We start from the raw sequence: 25,528 nt of genomic DNA on the forward strand, positions 1-25,528 counted from the left end.
TCTTTCTTTCCTTCTCTCTCTTTCTCTCTCTCTCTCTCTCTCTCTCTCTCTCCCTTTTTAGCATTTATATTCAGCTTTCTTGCTAGTGAAGCTTTCTCTAAAAGAAGATTCTTTCACACTTTCCGGTAACTGTTGCAGACAGAGAAGCAGGATAGAAATAATTGTTAGTGTTCCAGAAGAATTTGAATACCTCCCTAAGTACACAAACATTTCCACACATGCACCTGTTACTTGAAGATGTCATTACAAGTCATGTGTGTATATATACACTTTCACATGTAAACACAATGTCTTCTGAGCAGCAAAATAGAAACTGAATTTAAATCATAATCACTCTCTGCTCCATCACTATGAGACTCTGAATGCCAATATTCTCAATAAACAACACAAGAAAACCCATCTTTCTTTCACTGTCTACACGTACAATTGTTTTAAATTATTATTAATTTTTCTGTATTCTGGAAGTTTTATAGACTTCTCTTTTATTCCTTTCTCTGCTTATTAAAATTAAAATATTCTCTGAAATAAGAATCCATATTGAATAAATTGTATGACAATACTGTTTCATCTAGCCCCATAAAATTTATCAAACTTTTACACACAGTAACAAAACAGCACTTAAGGACAGGGCAGTCAAAAGTGATCCCTTTATTAAGTTCTTTATTAAACAAGGGATGCATATTTATTGTAATTGTCTTTATCGAAGTCTGATGACATGAACTTGGATCAGCATGGGCATCAGCCCCTGAATTCTTCCACAGAGCTCTTCTCATTGCATTTTTCCTGCAAGATTTTGTATCAAAACAGAAAGTAATGTAGTTAAACAGTCTTAATGAAGTAATAACAAAAGACTTCCACATATTATAAACTAGGTAAGTGAGTTGATGTTAGGAACAATTGTAAAGGGATAACTAAATGTGGCCTAAAGTAGTGGTCTACCCCCAGTGCTCAGAACAGCTTATATCCTAGGCAAACATAGGCAGAGCATTTTCTTTTGTGAAAAATCAAAAAGACTTAAAGAAATTATCTAAAAGTCAACAAGTGTAGTACTCTGAGATACTCATAGAAATTAACCTTTTCCCAGAAATTGGTCATTTTTCAGTGGAAAACATACACCTAGTCACTCTGCCTGCAGGACAAAGAAAAACTCCTTAGCACTGCTCAGATCGCCTTCCCTACCTATGCCCAACTTTCCCCAACACCTAGATGAACACAGTCATATTCCTCATGATGTAACTATGGTAACAGCTGTATTATATAGTACAAAATAAGCCGTTTAGAGGACTGGAAAACTAAATGTAAAACCAGGCCTTATGGAACTAATAATTATAATGTTAAACATTAATATATCACCTGTATAGAGTATAGGGAATATGTTTATGTTTATACTACTTTCCCCTGGCAACTATTCTTTAGTGAGACAGATTTCTCAGAAATCAGGCTTTCTGTAACAGTGACCCTTGCAAAACAACAATATGCTCAAGTTATTGCCCAAGCTCAGCATCTGACTCATACCTTTGTATGTCCAGTGCTGGAAAACCTACATAAGGCCAAGCAGATCAGGCTTCAGAGATGGATGGAGGCTACTGGCATTCACAACAGGCTTGCACATACAATGCAATCCTGGACCACTTAATTATAATTAGAAACACGACTATAAAGGTGGCTAGAACTTATTATTCAGTGCATTTCTCCATTGTAGACAAATCTACAAACTACAGCCCAGGAATTCGTCTTGAGCTAATTAGGTCCAGTCAGGGACCATAGGGAAGAAACTCCAGTCTTCCATTTACTGTGCTGAGCTAGAATTTGCTCTAGGCTTTATTTGGGTTGCCTCGTTTCATCTTCACAAGTCACAAGGGACTCAGGAAGTTTGAAGAACTTGTCCATACTTACAAAGCATGATCTGGACTTAAAAGTCGATGTATCACCTGCAAGCACAAGATCCCAGTGACCCATGCTACGTTCCAAAGCAGACACAACATCACTGGAGTTGAGAAGAGTCTTGAAAACATCAGTACCTTGGAGTGGAAGAATGTTACCAACATTTTAAAATTTATCTTCACCATTCACTGTAACTGTGACATTAATCCTATGATTTAGGGACTCATAGTCGTTCTACAGAAAACCGAGGCTCAAAAGTGAACTCAAAATCCATAAAGCTAACAAACAGCATTATGCAGGGAGGACTTAGTCCCCGGATTTGAAGTGTGCAGCCATTCTCTTGATGATACCTTGTTTGCATGCCAGGCACGTACATCCAGTGGTAATGACAACTCTCATTATGTGTCAGGCATGATCTTGCACATGTGTGCGTTACTTATTGAATCATCACAGCAACCCTATGAGGCACTTACCTTTTCGTTTATAGATAAGCAAGGTTATCCAGATAGTTGTTAGTTGGGATGCTCATAAGAACAGCATGTGGAAACTATTTTGACCAATTCTAAACTTAACATGGAGACAAGTCCCTAGATTTTAAAGATTCTCGAAACGAGCATGTACTGCAGCAGGAATATAAATGAGATAGGAGGACACAGAGTTTCTCACTTCCCTACCTGCTCATGATCTTAATAACAAATGACAGTTAGCTTTATGGCCTGATGCATTCAATTTCACTTTTGCAATATTTGAGCTACAGGCTGCAGAATACCTGCCCCATTCAAAACTCAGAAAAATGAAGCAAAAAAAGATATATTCCTAGAAGGACAAGGCAATTTTTTTTGTCACCTCTGGTGCTATTATTTAAATTCCCAGTCTGAACAGGAAGATGAGAGGTGGCTTCCCATGAAGCAGCACTACCTTATCTAATTCAGTCTCGTCTACCAAGACACAGGCTTTTCCTTTGATAGAATCTGTGTGTTCATAGTAATGGTGCCTGTCATCAATGAAATAGACAAGAAGGCAGAAGTCAGCCCAAGTTGTGGAAGCGGTAGTGAGGCATCATGAAAGTGTGACTGTCCCAGTGACATTAGGAGGAAATGGTGCACAATAGAACATTCTTCAGGAGCAGATGACCTGAAGTCAACCAAATCTTGCAGAACTAGTTTAAAATTGCCTTCCACTATCCATTCACAAAACATTCTGTGGAAACTATTTTTTTTATCAGTTCTAAACTTAACAAGGGGGACTGTCCCTAGAGTTAACATTGCTGATACAGAGGAACTTGTTAAAGAAGAAAAAAAAATCAAGACCTCTGGAAAAAGAAACTAGCATGTCATCCTGAAACCAGGACAAGCCCGGAAAGGAAGCAGAATTGGAAACTGCAAGATATTATGTCATGTCAGGTGTCTGTGTCAGAAAACTTACAGAAAATATCATTAGGAGTTGAGACATTAATAAGGCGAAGATACAGTTAAAGAAAAAACGGAGCTGTCAAAATTGGACTGGGACCACACAGTCACAGATGGCGCCAGTGAAGAAGAAAGTGTTGGGAAATCTGGAGAGACTGATATGTATCTCCAAGGAGCTTTCTGGGAACAACAAAAATACACAAAATGATGGAAGTCACAACATGTACATTAAAATGAGGGTCAAGTATAATTTAGAATCCTAACAAAAGTGCCAGTGACTATGAAGCAACATGGAATTGAGAAAAATTCTGAAGATATTTTTCACAGTGTCATAAAGGATAATAAACGGAAGCCCTGCTCTTTAGAGCTGAAGATTACAGATGACCAAGAGACAGCAAGCAACATTATTTTACTCCCTCTGGCTTCCTATTTAGATAGAAAAAGAAGATATATTTCTCTCAAAGATGAAAATGAGCCCCAAGTGTGAGGATGTGCCATATGCTTGAGTACAGTCTACACTGTTATGGGGATTTGAAACTGACATGGAAGACATTGAACTAATGTTGATATATTCTTGTTATTTAAAAATAGGAATATATGCCAATCTCTATAATGAAGTCTATGTTATATTACAAAGTATATTACAAACATACTTCTTGCATCAATTCTACTATATTTACAACCATCCCACATGTGTAGAGAATATAAATATATGTTACATATATGGGAGGACCTTCCACATCAACATCCACTTTCCCCATGACACAGATCATTCAAATGAGGTTATTTTTCATCTTGCTGTTGTTGACCTTGGAGTTCTAGTTCTGGCTAAGTGTTCATAATACTATATAGGCTAATTAATTCAAAAGCCTTGAGCTATTTAGACATTGTGCTGACCACAAAGACTATATCATGTTGATAAACTCTATGTGATGTTAGGAATGATGTAAATAAAGATGTGAAACAAGAATTAAGAAAAGATGTTGTATAAAAAAATTGTGAATTAGAAGATTGAGTATCCCCTGGGGATGAAATCTGTACATTAAGAATCTCATAATTCTCTCGCTCAATTAAAATAATGATTAATAGCTCAAACTTCAGAATTCCTAGGATGTAATATGCATAAAATTTACATCACTTCCTCTCCAAGGATGGATTTTATAGATTAATGGATGGAAAGAGAAGTGGGCAGGTCTACACATTATAGATTGATCCATCTGTAGATATGCCGATTTTCAGAAGACAGAGTGACTAAGCCATCACTATCTTCTAGTCATCATTGACTATTTATTCCTGTGTGTATCAAGTAGAGATAGACTTGTTCATCATAAAAGACTCCTTCTTTATCCCTTTATAACCGTCGTTTCTCAATCATAGTAAACAAGGTTATTATATTCTTATAAGCACCTAGACATCTCAGTGGTGTACCACATAAAGTCTCTTTCCTTTTCAAAATGGTATAAGGCAGGCAGCCTCAGTTTCTTCGCATCAGTCTCCCTCCCAGGGCTGCAAAGCAATTCCTTTACATACCATACAGCCAACTATCTCCACACCTTGTGCTGCAACACAACTGCCCCATGCTTCAGTTTCATCATCCTATGTATGTGAGGTCAGTCCAGGATGTCTTCCATTCCATATGCTTTCTTCCTGATTTGGCTAATTATACAATGTGACTCAGTTTTGATTAGTAAGTAGCTGATGTTGCACATTGCCTGAGGTCCTGAGAAGCCTACAAGTTATCTGCTTAGGGTCTCAATTCCTAAAGGGCATAGCCCAAGAGGTAGAGGCCCAAGGAGGAGGACTAGAAAATGCTGATCTCCTCTAAGATTATACTACAAAAATAGCTTCTGCCCCCTTTCAGCGTCTTTTTTTTTTTTTTTTTTTTTTTTGGTTAAGAGGATTATGTATGGTTCATGGAGTGAAATCCACTTGGGATAGCTAAAGGGACATGTAGGCAACTTTAGTCCATAGGCTGAAGAACTCGTGCTTGCAACTTGACAATTTTAGAGACAGAATTGTTACAAATGACCAGCTATGAAAACATACATACAAGTAACATTATGTAGCCTGAGTAGGTAGGTTATATTTACATGTGCATGTATGTATATGTGTGTGTTTGTGTTTTCAATACCAATTAATGAGGATGAAGCCATGAATTTGAAGGAAAGTAGGGAGAACATATGGGAAGGTTTCAAGGGAGGAAATTGAAAGGGTAAATATTATTCATATTCTAATCTCAAAATTAAAAATAAGAGTTTAAAGAAAGAGAAAGACAGATCTGTACACCCTCATCAATTTCAGTGAAGAGATTTCCATCGTTAAAATGACATATTGAAATTGAATAAATGGTTAAGTGGTTAAGATTGGTTGCAGCTCTTTCAAAGGTTTGGAGTTTGATTCCCAGTTCCCATATCAGGCAGATTATAGCTAGCTGCCTGTAACTCCAGCTCCAGGGAGAACTGCCTTTGGCCTCTATTAGTAACCAGAATCATATGCACGCGCACACACACACACACAGACATATATATATAATTTAAAATATTATGTTTCAAATAAACACACTCCTCTTCAACTCAGAATTTGTTAGGTCCAAATGGATTGAATGACAGCACCAAGCAATGGGGTGCCTGTCTAGGTTAAGACTTGGAGCTTTGTAGGAAGCAGCAGATATGTCACGAGTTAATACACACTGGTAGGTGGACTTATCACCATAAATTCTAGCACACCATCAGCAATACCACTATAGATCATCCTCCACAACTGGCAGGTCAATCTTTGCACTGATTGTCTCCTGTCCACACTTCCAATAAGTTTCCTCCTCTTGAATTCCATTGTTCTCTCTATCAACAAACCATCAGAGAAACTTTTCTTTCCTATAAGAAGACACCCTTCCTAGTGGTTGATATATTTTTTAAAGCATACATGAAGAGATTTAAAAGCCCTCAACCTAAATATTTGAAAATCACATAAAATTGTAAGACTAATGTACCTCATTCAAAGTACAAAACAGTCTTACCTTCATCCTTGGTATAGCCTGTTTGTTGAGCCCCCCTCTTTGGCTGCCTGATCTGTGACTTCCAATTGACATGAATGTTCCATCTTTAATGCTGTCCCTTTGTCATTCATATCAAGTATTAATTTTTCATAAATTGTAGAATATGTAGAAACAAACCTATATTTAAGCCCAGTTCTCAGGTTATATTTTAGGGTAAGAGTGTTATATCTTAATATTAATATTACATATTAATATTTTGACTGTTTTTATGTGTACCTGTTTTCTCAAAGGATAAACTTTGGTTTTAACAATTTTCCTCTACTTTACAAACAACTAATTTGTAAATCTCTACTTTTATTATTGTTAGCATTTTTGGATGAGCACTGTAGTTCTTTCCCTTAAATTATTAAATTGAATCCAAGCTCAGTTATTCTGCCTCTCCCACTCACAAAAGCACTTAAGGGGATGGTTAACCATTGTGTAACATGTGGCTGTCTCATATTTTTACATATTATAAATCATAATAATGACAGGTAAAATAGCCTATAATAACATTGTATTAAAAATATCTATATAACTAGGAAAACTTGGGATGAATCGAAAAACATGAAATTCTATATCTAAAACTTTGGCACATATTCTATTTCTGCTTTGTTCATATTTTTCAATGATAAGTCACTGAAATTATTCATTCATTTTACAACTATGTTTGTTTTTTTACTTGAGATTCTTTTATTAACATGTTTCTTTTTTAGTAAAGTGAGCCTTTTTGGTGTATCTTTTCTCTTTTAAAGATCAACTTTATTTTAAGAATAATCCATGTTCTATGTGACACTCTGATTCTAAGGTCCTAAAGTTGATTCTAATGTTTCTCTTCATAAATATAATAAAATACTGCTCATATTTGATGTGTTCACTATGATGGCATATTCCTATATATGTGATATTTGGACTGAATGTTTCTTAAAAATGAAGATTTGGGTATCAGGTGATTATTTCTACAGACACTGGTGATAATTTAATAATTGACTTTCCAGGAACCAAAAATAAACTGTCTCTTCTTACTGCATATTATCCTTCTGTATTGACTGGTTTTGCATCTCTCGACAGAAGCTAGAATTATCAGATTGAGGCATCCATCTTCAGCCTCCAGGCTCATGGTATCTAGGAGACTTGTCTGGATACCTTGAAGCAGAAAATTTCCACCTATATTGGCAGTTTGTCAGTCACTTTCTTCTGTGTCCTGCAGAATGTCTGGCAGATTCTTTCATGAAGCAGGAACACTGACAGACAGTCTCTCCTACTTTAGGTAACATCAGCAGTCATTTTTCTGTAGGTCCTGCATATCCAGTTTATACAGAATACCATCAAGCAGTCCAGGCAAGACCAATTTCTTGCCCAAATGACTAGCCTTGTCATATAGAAGGCAAATTCCATAACAAGTTTCTTCAATGACCATCAACCTCTCTGATACCTTAAACAAGAGAAAAAAATATTAATATAACAAAATTGACCTTAAATTTGTATAAACAAACCAACATCCATACCAATGTAAAGTACTCATCTCTATATTATATCCCCCCTTTTAAAAGAGATTTACTGTGACCTTTAACAATTTATACCCCACTTCTTTTAAATAAAAACAAACATTTATAAACAATTGTCTTGGGAATTTGGGCACTGTTTTCTCTAAGCTACTTCCTGCTATTTGTTGGGAACAAAAAAAAAAACATTTTTAGGGTTCATGAAGATCTTTCGGGAGGGTCAGGTTCCATTAAACCACATTATCCTGGAAGAAACCCACAGGTTCCCATCCTCTGTGGACACAAAAGCAGAACCTCTTTTCCAAAGCAACATATCCTTAGACCCAAATTTTGAAGTCAAAATATTATTAAAATATCTGTGTTGATTTAGCTTAGCAGTCCCTACAATCAAATATCTCTCTGCAGGTAGCTCATTAACAGTTGTAAAATTCAAAGAAAACATAATAATATACACAATCCAGATTCTCTGCCTGTAGTCCATATTTATGTGATTTATTATTTTTACTCTACTAGTTTATAATATTTATTTTATTATCTTTACTCCTTTAATCTATGACTGTCTGCATTCTTTCTTCTCTCTCTCTTAAGCCCATGTACATTTATTCAACACTGTGACTCATTCAGAGATCTTTTTAATCTGAATTTGTATTATTGTGTATCTGTAATCATTTTCTACCAGGAGTCTTTTTTTTTTTTTAATGGTAAGCGCAGTTGTGACTATGACTAATGCTGTTGGGTTTTGGCTGTTGGGTCTGCCCCAATCAACATAGCAGTGGTATGTTCATCACTTATGCTTACCACCCCAGCTCCAGAGAAGCAGCAGGTCTATGTCGCTTTTAAGTAACTAATAGCATGCTGCTCACAAACCCCATTTAAGTACAAGACCTACTGAAAGAATCAGAGACATTTGTGCTGCCAGCATCAACCAAGAAGCCCTCTCTTAAAGAAGACTTGCAATTTTTGCTGCTAATGCTGAGTCAGGAAGCCATCTCTTAAAAGAACCATGTCTCTACTTTTAGTGAGCAAACAGAGCCTATCTGAAAGTATGCAGCTACTTAGAAGCTTCATTGACTCCCATTTTTATGGGTAAAGAAACCCTTTTCCTAACATTTTTAGGCTTTATGTGAATGTACATTGCCAAATGTTGGGCACCATTTTATAAACAGAGACTGCTCATGTGTTTCTCTGATGCCCTGATCCAAATAATCACACAGAAACTATGTTCATTACAACACTTAATGAACATAGTTTAGACAATAACTTAAGTGTATTCCTAGCTAGCTTTTCCATCTTAAATTAACCAGTTTCTATTAATCTATGTATCACCATGAGTCTGTGGCCTACTGATAAGATTTCAACATTTCTTTCCTTTGGAAACTACATGGTATCTCTTTGGCTCTCTCTTTATATATCTCTGTTCAGTTTTCCTGCCTCACTTTACTCTTCTAAGCCATTAGCTGAAACAGCTTTATTAATCAACACCAATAAAAGCAACACATATGCAGAAGTACATCCCCCAGAACATGTGTGATAAATCAGAATAGAGATAGCCTTGGAGTGGGTTTATTTCCATTATGTAGGTTATAGGGCTTGCACTTCAGTGGCAACTTCCTTTAACTGTAAAATTATCTAACAGGGTTCCAAATTTGCTTTGCATTTCTTTGATTATTCTTTCCTAGTAAATTTTTTATTTGGTTGGTTTATGAGTATTTTCTTATTGCTTTGTGATAAAAATATAAATCTATTATATTTGCTGTATGTGTTGAAACCATTACTAAGTTTGTCTTTAAATTTTTCCTGGTTCTTTTTTCAGCACCATAGACTTTTGAATTATTATTGTAATCAATCTATTAATCTTTCAAGTGTTAATTAGGCCTTTTACTTCAAATTTATATCAATATAATATTTAATATCCTTTCATACAAATATAATTGGGGTTCATAATCATCTGTAGATGATCTATCCAGTTGAGAGGTAAACTTGAGTTTCACTTTGATGCTGCTCCTTTTGAGCTCATTTGCTAATATTGAGGGAGTCACTATATGAGTGATTTGTGATTTAACTCTTGGTAGTAGCTAATGGGGAGAAAGTGGGGAGCTTTCTTAGGCTTAAATAGACAATGTCTCCCTATGCAGCATTTGTGAACCAATAGCTCATAAATCATGACACAGAGACTAGTTGGTTATGAATGCACAGCCTTAGTTTAGATTTGTTTATGGCTAGCTCTTTAAAACTTAAGTTAACCTGTTTCTCTTCATCTATGTTTTGCCCCAGGGTTTTTTACCTTTCTTCTCTTCTGTATGTCCTACTTCCCTGCTTCCTCCGTGTCTTGCTGACTGGATGGCAGTTGCCTAGCTGGCAGGCTCCTGGCATCTCCCTAGGGCAAAACATCTCCCTTTCTTATTACCTCATTCTCTCCCTGCCCACCAGCCCCAACTATCCCTCCTCTGCTTAGCTATTGGCTATTTAGCATTTTCTTAGAACAATCAGGTGCATTTGGCAAGCAAGAAAAAACAGCAACACATCTTTTCATAGTTAAACAGATATTCTAGTACAAAATACTCCTGGACTGAGAGCACAACTTCCTCAAGTTAACCTCATGCCTGTCACATTTTGTCTTAAATATTACCAAGGAAATAGCTACCCTTTCTGGGACAGTGGAGCTACTTAATCCTTTGTCTCATTTCTATAGATTTTTATCCTGTTCTCTGAAACATCAGGCTTGCAGACACTGCCTCTCTCCTTCAGTACCTTCAGAATGTTAAGGACAAAACTGCTGGGTGAGGTGTTGGCTTTCCCGTGGTAGAAGTTGCCTCTGTGGCCAGGCCTGCATGGCTGGTAGATATTTTCTCTGGTCCTGCACTCTATCTCTTTTTGTTCATCCTTATTTTTCCCTTTTCCTTTTCTTTTTTTATATCACAGGATTTCTTCATCTGGTCAGTGTGGCTTAGAAGTCACAATTCTTCCTACTTAGACTGCCAAGTACTATGATTACATGCATACACCACTGTGCCTAATTTGCCTCTCATCTTTCTTCTAAGCACATGATGGAGGATGAAAAGATCCAGCAAAACTGCATGCAAACTCTCTCAGAGCCCCTGAGACAGGAGGGTAGTGACTGCCAAGTAAGACATCAAGATGAACACATGAAAGAGGACATGTTGGAAACTCCTTTTTTAAACCTGGGTTTCATTTAATGGACAGGGCAAGGCATGTGCCAAGAAATGCCTAGGGATGCCATGCAAATATAAAAATCTCAGAAAGGATGAGACCGCTGGCACTACTTTTGAGATTCTCCCCTCAAGTTATTATCCTGGTCCTATTCTAAAGTGTGCTTATTATTTCTTAACAATTTGTCTCCTTCCATGACCCTGTGAATAATCCTACTCTTTTTCTGGACACACCTCCACATCACCATGCAACTTTTTGCCTACTTCCACTGCTTAACTTGCCTGATTTCTTGGGCCCTAACTTCAGAGGTTATAACTTCATTTTTATTGTTGTTTTATTTTGAGATTGTATTTTAATTACACCATTTTTATTTCCCTTTCATTACTCCAAACAATCCCAAATATTCTTCCTGCTCTACTTCAAAACCATAACCTCTTTTTTCATTAGTTGTTACTTCAATGCACACATACACACACAAACAGAGAAAGAGACAGGCAGAGACAGAGTCAGAGAGACAGAGAGAGATTGATTTGTATACAGTCCTAAATACAGTTTGCTGAGCTCATGAAATTTTGCTTGTATGTATGTATGATATCAGGGCTGACCATTTAACACTGGACAACCAATTGCTATGCTCTTTCCTGGAGAGAGCCACTCTTATTAAGGATTATTCTCATTTGGCAAATTGGTTGTAGATTCTTTGCTAATAACCGTGATTTCACGACCACTGCTCAATTGACTAGATTTTTAGTACCAGACATGACATCTCTCTTTTTGAAAGGAGGAGAGAACTGTTGGTTATCCCCAAGGTATGTGTGCTACTGTTGCAACCATGGGGTTATCCTGCCATGCTAGTCATTTTTGTGATCCATAGATGTTGTAGCGGAGAGGGCAGCTTGTTTGTACTAGCTGCCCAGGCTAACTTACACCCAAAATAACCACACAGAAATTATATTAATTGAATCACTGCTTGACCAATTAGTTCTATCCTCTTTATTGGCTAACTCTCACATCTTGATTTAACCCATTTCTATTAATCTGTATATCGCCACATGGCAGTGGCTTACTGGGAAAGATTCAGCATATCTGACTCTGGCGGCTCCATGGCAGCTCTCTCCTCTTCTTTCTTTCTCCCTGAATTCAGTCATGTCTCCCCACCTACCTAAGTTTTGCTTTATCAGGCCAAGCTATTTTTTCTTTATTCATTAATCAATGAAAGCAACATATAGACAAAAGGACCTCCTACACCACATAGGTATCATAACTGAGTAGGACTCTTTGTTGTCTCCATCCTTTGGAAGGTTTCATGGCAGCACCTTCTGGTAACATGAAAATTAGTTGTGAGGGAGAAGGCATTAATCTCAGTTCCATCTCAGAGACATATAGGCTCTGTTTCTGAAGTGCATGGTATCTTCAGGACTTATCTTCCACCTCCGGAAAGTAGCAATATGTTTTGGGAGTCTCCTACACAGCCTGGCCAACAACTCAAAAGAGGCTTTCTAATGCTTTTTGTTGTTGTTTTTGTTGTTTTATTTTGTATTTTATGTTGTCTTTGGCTCTTGGGAGGAATATCATTAGCCTTTGTGATATATGTTCATTAACATTAAATATGTTAATTTATACACTGAATTACATGTTATAGTTGTGAGTATGTATGTATGTGTTACTACTACTAATAATAATAATCTCTATGGCTTTTTAAATATCCATGGTGTTATTTCACCTATCTCCCATCATCTTCTGTCTTTGCCTCCCTCTCCCACCCTACAGGGCTTCCCCTCTTCTTTTCTCTTCTTTCAGATCACTATTATTCCACCTTCTCCTGTCTTCCTTATATCTACTTTTCTCTTTCCAGTTGCTGCTAAAAGCTATGGCTTGCCTGTTCTATTGCTTTTCTCTTAAACACTAATGAAATGATCTCTGAGCTTCCTTTTATCTCACTTTTAAATTTTTTTATTAAAGAGACTAGGAATACATGAAAAGGGAAGTTTCCCAATAACAGCTGTGTCTCATTAGAGTTTTCTCATTAGAACACCCTTACTCCACATTCTTGTGTGGGTCATGAGAGTTCTAGGGTCTTTAAAGAAAGAATCAGAATACACAAAGCACCAGAACAAGTATATTTTCATTCTGGCCTGCATCTAAAAGAAACAAAAAAAAAAAAAAAAGGAAAACTGATGGACAGACCCAACAAACTCCATGGCAAATGCAGGGACTGTGTCCAGTGCAGAAATTCTGAAGGAAAAGTGTCATTCAGTCATTCAAGGAGTAATTATTCCTTCTACCTCTTTACCTTGTCTTAAAGTGACCCTGCCTCCATATGGGTGTTCTCTCTTTCCTAATAGTAACCTTTAGTCAGGTCATGAGCCCTTTTCCAATGGGAATGTTAGGTCTCTTACCAGGCTAAAGATTTCATCCTCTAGACCAGAAGGAAATAGTTTTCTTCTAATGGACTTTTCCTGCCACTGTATCACTGAGAGAATATGTTAAATCTTGGCTCTCTGATAAGGTTAGTGCAATATTATTTCGTAGACTATCAAGCTTTTCAATTTTATCATAAAAAAGAGAGTCATGTTCTGAATTAAAAACCTAATTCAGAAAGTAACAGTTCTATCGGTACTGTGGTTTTAAATTTTCCTAAGCTCTATTTTGTTGTTATTTTCCATGTGTGTTTGTATCCTTTGTATCTTGTATTTGAAACATAGGTACTTACCCTCTTTGTCATTGAGAAAGTCTGATTCTATTTTTAATTTAGCAAATGTGTGCTGGCGTTTCATACACATAGTTAAATAAATGTACTCTAATTACAAAAATCAATATTAAAATAATAATTTCTTATCTTAATTTCATACATGGAATTTAAGATATTATTTTGTAGCTAGAGGTTGTAGGACAATAGACTGTGCTTCGGCAGTCCCAGAATAATTAAGAAAAAAGTGATAATGAAAATCAGAGAGATTTATCTAATGTGACTACTCTGGGAAAAAGAGCAAATGAAGGCATTTAGGACCCACATCGATCATCTAGGAATTTCCAGTGAGATTTGTTTTAGTCAAAATGAACATATGTTGTATGTTTAAGCAATCCTAGACAAGGTATCAATTCTGGATCTTCCAGTGGTTCAAAAAAAGCCCTTAAGGCTATCCATTTAATTAAGATCAGATTTTCTTCTTAGTTTTAGGGTCAAAAATCAAATGGGTCTGTTTAACATTTTATTAAATTTATTACTTATAGTAGATACTCCTTTTAGAGGATTTTTGGACAGAGATTTACTAAGCTCAATTATTCTAATTATGGGGAAGAATTCTTCCTATATTTCACTTTGTTTTGACCTTTTATCATTCAATGGCCAAGTCTTTAAATACTGACCAACATCCAATTCTCTCTCTTTTCAGAAACTTGCTGTGTATCCTGCTTTGCACAGTGGTCTCTGAATACTTGCACACAGAGACACATGGCAAAGACAACCAGTAGGGGGAAGGGTGAGGCAGGTACTTTGAATAGGAATAAAGATAAATTTTCACTTCCATATGTATTATTAGATGACTTTCGCTTCTGTCTTTTCTGGGCCATAAAGCACAAAAATAGTTTAAAATTAGGTATAATAAGAAGTAATATAGGATATAAGGAGATTCAAAGTATATTTTCACCTTCCTTGTATCAATATGGCAAAATCAAATATATTAGGGGTAGAATGGCCATAGGCTCTTAGTGCTATTTTAAAAAAAAATGTCTATAGTGATAAAGATGCACATTTAGAGTAATTTCTATACCCCACTATTAGATACCATCAATAGAACCACAAAAAAAATCAAGTATATTTGAGATTTTTCTAGACTAATCTATCCTGTCTAAGTGATGAAGAGGGGAAATTATTTCAGAGAAAGAAATAGGAAATAATCTGAGGACATCATCTTTTCAACACACATACAAGATACTCATGTCAGTACTTTAATAAGAACATGAAACACAGTTTCTCAACATGAGTTATAAAACAGTTAACCAAGGATTGGATGCCTCAGAGAGGCAGGAATGCCTTTCCAAACCAGCTTATCAAAAGTACAAAGTGATACAGAATTCTTAGCTAGATAATACAGTGTAGCAGAAATGTGAAATGCAACTGAAAAACTCCCAGTTTCTAGAAACTACCATCTAGAAGATGACTAGGGAAATATCAGAAAGGGGAAATGTTGCAAGGAGGGCCAACTTGTTCCTCCCAGCCACCTGGCTTGCTTAGGCCCAAAATAACCACACAGAAATTGTGTTAATTAAATCATTGCTCGGCCCATTATCTCTAACTTCTATTGGCTGACTCTTACATCTTAATTTAACCCATTTCTATCAATCTTTGTATCACTACGAGGTGGTGGCTTGTCAGCAAATTTCCAGCCATAGATCTATCTCTGGCGGCAGATCCATGGCATCTCCCCAACTCCGCCCTTCTTCTTCCCGGCATACAGTCTAGCTTCCCTGACTAGTTCTGTTCTTCCCTGCCATAGGTTCAAAGCCATTTTTAAAATTAACCAATGAAAGCAACATATAGACAGAAGGACTTCCTACACCAGGGAAGCAATTATCATGATATGGTAAGATAATAATAGATGACAGAAAATTGCTTTTTTATTGTTTGTTTCTGTTTTGAGACAGAGCCTTGTGTAGCCTTGACTACCCAGAAACATGCTCTGTAGACTAGGCTGGCCTCAAACTCAGAGATCTGCTTACCTCTGATTCCCAAGTGCTGGGATAAAAGGTACGTGCCAACATCAGCCAGTAAAATTTACTTTTTTTTATCTTCTCCACAGACTTTTTTATTTTTATTTTTTTAATTTATTTATTAAAGATTTCTGCCTCCTCCCCCCCCCCCCCTCCCACTTCCCTCCCCCCCCCCCCATCAAGTCCCCCTCCCTCATCAGCCCAAAGAGCAATCAGGGTTCCCTGCCCTGTGGGAAGTCCAAGGACCACCCACCTCCATCCAGGTCTAGTAAGGTGAGCATCCAAACTGCCTAGGCTCCCCCAAAGCGAGTATGTGCAGTAGGATCAAAAACCCATTGCCATTGTTCTTGAGTTCTCAGTAGTCCTCATTGTCAGCTATGTTCAGCGAGACCGGTTTTAACCCAGGCTTTTTCAGACCCAGGCCAGCTGGCCTTGGTGAGTTCCCGATAGAACATCCCCATTGTCTCAGTGTGTGGGTGCACCCCTCGCGGTCCTGAGTTCCTTGCTCGTGCTCTCTCTCCTTCTGCTCCTGATTTGGACCTTAAAATTTACTTTTTTAAAAAGCTGTTTTCATATACGCAGATAAAATATAGTTAAACACATTTTCTTAGTATATTTTCTGTTTCTGTAATAAGTACTGAGAAAATAACTTGGAAAAGGAAGTGTTTGTTTGGGCAGTTTTGAGGAATAGTCCATCTTGGCAAGAAGTCAGGGCCAAAAGAGGTTGAAACCAGTGGTCCCATGGCATCCATGGTCAGAAAGCAGAGAGATGAATGCTGGAGCATTCTCCTTTTCATGCAGTTTAGGACCAAACTCGGGGAGCAGCACTGCCCACTGTTAGAGTGGATCTTCCTATCCAATTGAACTAACAAAGAAAATCCCTTAAAACAACACCCTAAAACTAGTCTCCTGGGTGTCTCTGGGTTGATGAATGATATATAATACTAACCACAACACAACGTAATGCACATTTCACAGATGATATTTTAATAGTAATAAAAATCCAGATAGATCCCAATAAACTAGATATTCAGTTAGAGAAAAAAAAAAACGATAATGTTGTGTTAAAAAAAAAGGAGAAGGAGGTCAAGCATGGTGGAAATAAAGCATGCAAAAGGATGGAGATTTGTTGGAAACATTTGAAGGTTTTATTCTTCCCAAGCAAGAGGGAAAGGTTCCGATAACTTTGGAGAGAAGGTAGCCTCCATTGAGGAGGGAGTGGTTCTGTTAATGTGCTATCTGTTTACTGACTGCTGCGTGTTTGCATCCTGTGGGACTGCCTGTGCAGAAGGTACTAAACATGATTAACACTGAGTGCATTCATTTTCTCTGGCTGGTTTAACAAATTACATGCTTAAATGTCTCAAATTCCTAAAGGCTGGGAGCTAGAAATCAGGTATATATCCTAGCTTTTATATATAACATTACCCCTGTGTCATTTTATCATGTCTAGTTTGGGCTGTGTGAGTTTCCCTTTCTGGCATGATCGTACCTTACTTATGATCTTAATGGCTACTATCTTTGTATTCCCACTTGCATGCACAGCTCGTGCCCATTTGTAAGATAATTTTAACATCCTGATAAGCTCAAGTAATTGCAATTTCTGATGTATGCTACTCCAACAAGACATTCTAGCCTATGTGATATCTGAGACTCTCAGGATAGTTTGGTGTTAGTTCTTTTCATCTGCAGTGGTGATCAGTACTCATTGTTGTGTAGAGAAATCTCTCCAGGCTCTACCTCCCATGTTTGCATGCCCCTTCCTCTGTCTGTCATATCTACTTTCCGTCTCATTGTTTTAAGAAATTTTATCATTAGATTTTTAGGTGCATTCAAGCAATATAGGATAATCCCCTCATACTGGAACCCTCAATTAATTATGTCTGCAAAACCATTTTTTCTTTAAAAAAATTTTAGTTTATATATTAGTTATTCATGTGCCCAGAAACTATTTCAGACAAATATATATTGGAGCCCCTTCTCTACAATACTCCATTATCCTGCACCTACACACCTCTCTCATACCGTCATTAGGCCCCTTTGTTTCAACAACCTTAATGTAGGGCTTAAATCTTTTAGAAACACATCTAGGTGGGGGTATTCTGAATAGGACTCCAATCTCTTAGGAAATATTGTCAACAACTGACAAATGGTACCTCATGAAATCAAAGGGCTTCTATAGAGAAAAGAAAACAGCTAATTGAGTGATGAGACAGGCTACAGAATGGGAAAATAAATCTTTACCACCTTACATCAGACAGAGGATTAGCAGAATACACAAGGAATTAAAAAAAAATAGAAATAAAAAAATCAGACAGCCAAGCAAGTAAATGGTCTAATGAATGAACAAAGTTTTTTTTTCCCTAATAGAAAAATAGAACTCTCTAGGAATTCTTGAAAGTAGGAGTTGATGTGCTTTGTTAGCTGTGATTTAACCTACGGCACTGTTAAGCAGTTTCCAATCTGTTTCTTTTTTTTCTTTTTTTTTTTTTTGGTCTTTTATTTTTTGTATATGTGACTTTTTATTTTTTTATTGAAAAGAAAGAAAAAATTTCCGCCTCCTCCCAGCCTCCCATTTCCCTCCCCCTCCTGCCGCCCCTCTCCCCCTCCCCCCACTTTTCTCCTCCTCTCTCTCCAGTCCGAATAGCAGTCAGGGTTCCCTGCCCTGTGGAAAGTCCAGGGTCTTCTCCCCTCCATCCAGGTCTAGGAAGTAGAACATCCAAACTGGTTAGGCTCCCACAAAGCCAGAACATGAAGTAGGATCAAAACACCATGCCATTATCCTTGGCTTCTCATCAGCCCTCATTGTCTGCCATGTTCAGAGAGTTCGGTTTTATCCCATGCTTTTTCATTCCCAGTCCAGCTGGCCTTGGTGAGCTCCCAATAGATCAGCCCCACTGTCACAGTGGGTGGGTGCACCCCTTGTGGTCCTAACTTCCTTGCTCATGTTCTCCCTCCTTCTGTTCCTCATTGGGACATTGGGAGCTCAGTCAGGTGCTCCAGTGTGGGTCTCTGTCTATTTCCATCCATCACCAGATGAAGGTTCTATGGTGATATGCAAGATATTCATCAGTATGGCTATAGGATAGGGTCATTTCAGGTTCCCATAACTGCGTTGGTGGTATAGTGGTAAGCATAGCTGCCTTCCAATCTGTTTCTGTCACTGCATTTGTATGTACCTGTCTCCTCTAAGACACTTTCTGACTGTTCTTGGCCTTGACGCAGAGTCTGTGGCTCCTCAAAGGCTGTCAAATGCCTGCTCTAATGCCAATTTTTATGGAAATTCTCTTAACCCCAAAAACTTGATATTAGGGCAACAGCTTCTACCCAATGTTCTCTTGGCAATCTCTGACTTACCATTCACCTTCTACACAAACACTAGGTACATATGTTTGTAAAACTCACATCTTACTGGGGTTTCTATGTAGTAATCTGTATAGTTTTCAGAAACATAAAGATTTTTCTTCTTTTAACAGGCATGCACACTTCTAAACCGATGGTCCATGTCTCACACACACATGCATGCACAGACAGACAGACAGATACACACACACACACACACACACACACACACACACACATCTCTGATGCTCCATGCATGTGTAGCTAGCCACTCTACCTTGAAGTTCTTGTCTCCATTTGCTACTGCTGTTGAGGCATGGCTGTTCCTCACCCTCTGTTATACATTAAAATTGTCTGCATAGAAATTAATGCAAGTCAAATATGACTATGTCTGAGCTTTCCTAAATACCTTTCTCCAGCCTTTGAGACACAGGATAGAATTCTATCCTCATGCCATGTTATCATGCTTAGTTCCTGTGTGTGAGCTTCTGTCATGATCACATCTTACACATACTCCTTAGTGGGCATTGCTTGTCTTACCAGTTGCCTGTGCAGCTCTGGGACCTCTGCAAAAAGCTCCTAACATTCTGGTGAACTAAATTAAATGAAGTTTCTAATACATTTAAACCGTACTATTACCTTAAATTGTTTTATAATCATAAATATGGTGAATGAGTTAAGCAAAATACATCTAGAACTGCAAGAAAGATATTGAAATCTCTCATAAAAAGACAATCAGTACTGAATTAATGGTTCAGAAAGAGTTCCTGTCTCACAACAGTTACTACATTGAGGCTAGGAATCTAGAAATGGAATAAAAAATTACATTTTTCTAGTAGAAGAAAAATCATGTTTGTCAATGTTCTTAAAGTCATCTGGAGTAAACTAATTCAAAGTTTGACCCACAATCTCCCCTCCTAGATAACTTGGAAGTCAATAGTCAGCAGGTACCAAATAGAGTTGTCTTGGTTAGATTCAGCAAAGCTGGTAGGAAACTGCCATTTTTATTGATAACTGGGCCTGTTTTCTCTTTTCTTAAAGACAGTTAGTTTTTACATGTTAAAAAGCCTATATGCCTTGGAAGGGCATTCATATCTAGAAATCCTTGCAAAAAGGACACTGTCTGATCTTCCAAGATCAGATTCATGTGCCAAACACAGAGGCAGAGAAAGTTAAACAGCAATAGTTAAGGATTGAGAGGTGCACCAAAGATTAAGAGCAGAAGCAACAACAGGTGGATGCTACTCAGATGTTTGACACCCTTCTATCTCATAACCACAATTTAGGGAGGGAAGACAGTGCTTTACCTATTGTGGACAAGGAGTCTGAGACAGAACTTAGAACACTAAAAGGCTTAGTAAGTGTTAAATGATTTACTTAGGGTGTGGAGTCTGCTTCTCTGCTTCAGAACTGAACCCATCACGACCAGCCGCACTGTTGGGAAAGAATAGAAACTACACATCCCAACTAAAATAAATGTAAGGGTTTTGTAACAGTGAAAAATTCCTTTATTGATTCTGTTTGTTTTCAAGATAAAGTTTCTCTGTGTGGTGCTGGCTGTCCTGCATTGACTCTGTAGACTAGGCTGGCCTAGACCTTAGAGATCTGAGGGCCTCAGGCTCCCGAGTGCTGGGTTTAAAGTTGTGAGCCACCACAACCAGCTTTTCATTGTTATTGTTGTTGAGATCTTCTTTCTCTTTCTACTGAAATGTCCTCGAATATGGTTCTGCTTGATTCTGCTATAATCGGAGTTGTCATACTCCATGGAGTCTTCTGTAACTGACCTATTGCTCTGCTCATAAGTCCTAGCATCCTTGTGATGCATAGGAACTAATCCTTGATACCAAGAAAACTAACTAACTTCTCCCCTATATATGTGGTCCTGTATGCCATTCTTATTAGGATTGGGAAAATGGTCACTACAGTCATTTTTTATTGTTCTGTGGTTTTCTGTGTAATGGCTGGAATCTGTAGTCAGTTATCTTGGTTTAAATTGGTTGAAACAAGAACTAGCTGATGAGCATGTGATCAAACCAGACTCTCTGATTGTGGCTGACAATGGGGGCTGACTGAAAGGCCATTGATAAAGGCACTGGGACTTGTTTATATGGCATGTTCTGGCTTTTTGAAACCTTAGTCTATATGGATGCACAGCTCCCTAGGCCTGGATATGGGGGGGGGTGCTTGGGCTTCCCACAGGGCAGGGTTCCCTGCCCTCTCTCAAGCAGGGTGGGAGATGAGAAAGGGGTGTGGGGGAGTGGGAGTGGAGTGGGAGGAAAGAAGGAAGTATAAATAATTGAATGGAAAAATAAAAAAATGAGAAAAAAGAATTTATCTTATTTTTGAATATTGAGGAAAAAAATCAAGAACTAGCAGTTGAATGGTTTTTCTGTACCTAATCGGTTACAACCTTCTTATTACTGATTTGCTATAGTTATGTATTGTCTCAAAGTAGTAAATTATTGTTTCTATGTCACCTTGTCATTTAAAACTCATCATACACCTGTTATATACCCATTTCTATTTACATACTTAGGACAGGTAGATTGCACTGTCAAGTTAGGTCATTGTAACTCCAACAGATGTTGTCATAAGATGAAGAAAGCACACATTTTGACTGATCACATTTTTAGTATGTGTTTTCTTTGTGTTTTGAGGAATCAATAATGATGTATCATGTTCCTCCATTTCAGGTTCCACTCAGAGTGTCAGGTATGATTAAATCATGTGACCATTTCACAGTCAAAGCATGAAAATGATGACCATTTGTGAGTACACGCTAACAGCAAAGATGCATTACATAGTGTCCTCATTTCAAAATTCATCAAATTTCTTTTCATCATTCAGTTATGAAGAAATAACTGGCTAGGCTTAGTAAGTGAGACATTAAGGAACTGTACTTTCCCTGAATTATCAGGTGCAAGTGTTATCAGATCAATACTTATTCCATTAATATCTTCTAACCAATGGCTTCAGGTTGACCATCTGATAGCTTATTCAAAGTGTGGGGGGTGCCTGTGTGTGCACCATGGAAATTAGAGGACAACTTATGGGATTCTAGCTGTTTTTCAGATCCTCAGACTTGGTGGCAAGCACCCTTATCACTGATCCATGGCACCATGCCACCTGACACATTGACACTTAGGATTTTTGACACTCAGGATTCAGTTGGAGCCCCTCACAGAGTTCTCTCTCCCTGTCCTTGTCCATGCTTGAGAACTCCCTAATCAGAAATTGTTAGCTTCATTCTGCTTCATGAATAAATTACTAAATAAAATTATATTGTGACTATGTGAGACATGGCTTAATAATTGTTTGGAATGTGAAGAATGTATGGGAATTAGCTTTCATCAAAAACGTGCAAATCTCGCGTGTCTTTAATTTCATTTCTCAATACTTCATGAGTTTTGTTATCATCAGTTGAAACTCATTAGTGCATTTTATTGACTGCACAACTGACTAGCATTTGTATTTTTATCTACACAAGCTCAGAATTCTGCTCTAAGCTCAGAAAAGCATCATTTGTAGCATATCATAAAGTTGACACAGAATATATTTTATAAGCCAAGCCTGTCACTAAGAAGAGCCTGAACGGAAACATTTATTCTGGTTGAAATTCTCACAGGTAATTATAGCTTCAGCATGAAACCACAAAATATCTAGTGGCTAATTTACTTTTCATTCTATCTTCAAGTCTGTTGAAGTCCCAAGTATCATATCATGCAGGAGAAATGTGACCCATATAGAAAACTAGAGTTTACACACACAGCAAACAAGATATACACACACATACATACACAGAGAATATGTACACATACCAAACACATGCGCCAGCATCCAACACACCCCAAACATAGGCTTGCATTCTAGATGAATATAACATGTAATCACATATACCACATACACACATACCATACACATAATACAAATACAAAATCATATACCACACACATTTACCAAAGCACATACACCATACACATTATACAGACCACATTCAAACACAAACTATACACACAACACACATGCCACACACATACTACATGCATACATGACATACTTTATATCACACCCACATACATTGTACACACCACACCACACAAATCATTCAAAACATACACCACATGCATTTAACCTCCATACACACATGACATACATATACCACACACATACCACATATATCATATACACACACATACACACACACTGAAAGATTTTGGCATGACTGACCCTGGCAGGCTCCACGGCAGGTGGGGGACCACAGTGGGTAGGAACCAGAATACGCCATGCTGAGGGAGATTGAGTATGAAGTTTTATTAAAGGGGAATGTAGGGGCAAGAAGGGAGGGGAGAAAGAGCGAGAGAAAGAGAGAAGGAGAGAAGAGCACAGAGGTGGAGAGAGGAGGGAGGCAGAGAGCTGCCTCTTCAGAAGAGTGGGAACAGAGATGAAGAGCAGAAGACAGCAGAAATCAACTTGCCAGAGAGGAATGGGCAGAGCTTGCCTCCTAAAGAGACAGGGTACTGATAGGGAAAGCCAGCAATATCCTAAATTTCCCATCTTCCTCTTATCATAGAAAGGCGAGGAGTTAGGTATGGCAGGTTAAGGGGATGAGGGCGTTGAGTTCCCAAGACTACTTCCTGTTGATTTGTGGGCAATGAAATCTTGGGGGACCTGAGAAAGCTTGGGTGCTGGCCATGTTCTGGGGTATCTGGTTGTTCCGCTACTGCCCAGGCTTTGTGGTGTGATACTCTGTAGTCTCTCTTGGACCTGTTTAACTTGAATATTCCAATTTGGCTCCCTGGAACTCACAATAATTCTTTGAGTTTGTGAAAACATAAGTTTTAGACAAATACATTGTACAAATGGCAGTATATTTATGCCAGAAATGACTGTGACAGATGTATTTGCACAATGAAAGGTATTTTAAGTCTATAGTTAGAAAATTACCAAAGAGAATTTAAAATCTTGATTTTGCAGTATAGTAGTGTTGGTACTCTGCCAGAGTTAGATTAATAGCTTACCAGCATTTTGTTGGTTAGTGTTCAGACTATAATGAGAGAGACATCTGATAGCTTACATTTGTATATCTTAAAATATTTTCTTCTTATACTCTGAAATGTTTTTTATCCTCAGACTTTTATAACTTGCATTTACACACCTTAAGTCACTTTCTTGTGTCCTGAAGCATTCTTATCCTCAGACCTTTATAACTTGGAGGTACACACTTTAAAAGCTTGTATTTCTACACCTTCTTGGTCTGAGATTTCATCTTAAAAAACCCTTTATTTAAACATGGTAGGAAGTTACACTAAAATCCATTTTGTGAAGTTCTCCTTTTTAAACTGGCAAACCTCTCAGCCATCAAGATGCATCAGAGATCTTGAGAAGGATAAAGATTTACCTGAGTTATTGATTTCAAGAACGACAGAGAACTGACTTGAACAACTACCTAGACAGCCACTCCCCAGGGTCCACCATGGTCACTGAGGGCAAGAGCTTCAGAGCTGCATTTGCCTTCTTACTGATAGCACAGGACCTGCCAGACTTCAGAAGAGTCTGTGGGTTAGGAATCTGAAGGAAGACTAACCTACCTTGCCCCCTGCAACCATGCAGTCGATTCTAGCTTTCCATCATCCTCTGTCTGGAGATCTTCAGCAGTTTAGATGAAAGGAAGTTCTGCCAAGTGGTTAGCCCTTTCACTTGATGTGAATTATGGATAGACATTGTTCTGTTCCCATCTGTCTTCTGTCTTCTTTGGAGGAAATGGGGTGGTGTTGCTAAGACCCAACGTGTCTTTCTGTTACGAAAAATCTTTTAATAATTAAACATTTAAATGTCATATTCCCCAGGTACCTGAGCACTCAAGGGCTATTTATTGAGTATATATAATTTATGGCTACAGTACAGGATTTCCCTGGAGAGCTGGGTCCACGCTGAGAGGTTGTGGAGCAGTGTTTTATCCAGAGTCCTCCAGCTTGACTGTACTGGTTTTTAACTTAAGAGGACAGATTTATACTTGTGAAAGAAAAAATAGAAATAATTGTTTGCAACAGAAGCTTAACAACAAAAATGACAATAGTAAAGAACAACTTACAGGAAATGCTGCAGGTTAATTTAACTTTTGTTAATCTGAAATAGATGTCCATGACCTTAAACTTTTATCATTATATAGAGCAAATTATAAAGCAGAGTTGAATCACATATTAGTATGTTGTAATAAATTTAAACATATATTAATTATCATTTAAAAGTACACAACAATTTAAAATATTTGCAACTTATTGCTTTCTTAGTTTGGGAGGGGGTATAATGAACAGAGCTCATTAGGATTGTTTAAAACATTTTTTAAACAATAAGTACATGTACATCTGCATGCAGTTGAATTTAAGTTACACATAAAGTTAAATGAAAAGTGAGCTAGAGAAAACTGGCTTTTATATCTCTGACTGACGCTTTGTAACAAGCAGACAGGG

The 25,528-nt window shown here is 37.7% G+C and overlaps 1 protein-coding gene and 1 long non-coding RNA gene across 2 annotated transcripts in view; one reads left to right on the forward strand and one right to left on the reverse strand.

Annotated features, from left to right (window-relative positions):
- The window catches only part of LOC126513774 (glutamate receptor ionotropic, delta-2), a 578,836-nt gene that overhangs the window by 171,085 nt on the left and 382,223 nt on the right, over positions 1–25,528 (forward strand). The window lies entirely within an intron of this gene.
- On the reverse strand, positions 634–24,769 carry LOC126513786 (uncharacterized). The gene is made up of 4 exons (XR_007595437.1): positions 24,647–24,769; positions 7,354–7,762; positions 1,897–2,021; positions 634–783 (listed from the first exon to the last, which is right to left on the reverse strand). It is a non-coding gene; the product is annotated as an uncharacterized lncRNA (long non-coding RNA).

This window comes from Alexandromys fortis, unplaced genomic scaffold (genome assembly GCF_014885135.2).
Source record: "Alexandromys fortis isolate MF-2015 unplaced genomic scaffold, M_Fortis_MF-2015_v1.1 scaffold_117, whole genome shotgun sequence".
In the NCBI taxonomy this organism is placed as follows: Eukaryota; Metazoa; Chordata; class Mammalia; order Rodentia; family Cricetidae; genus Alexandromys; species Alexandromys fortis.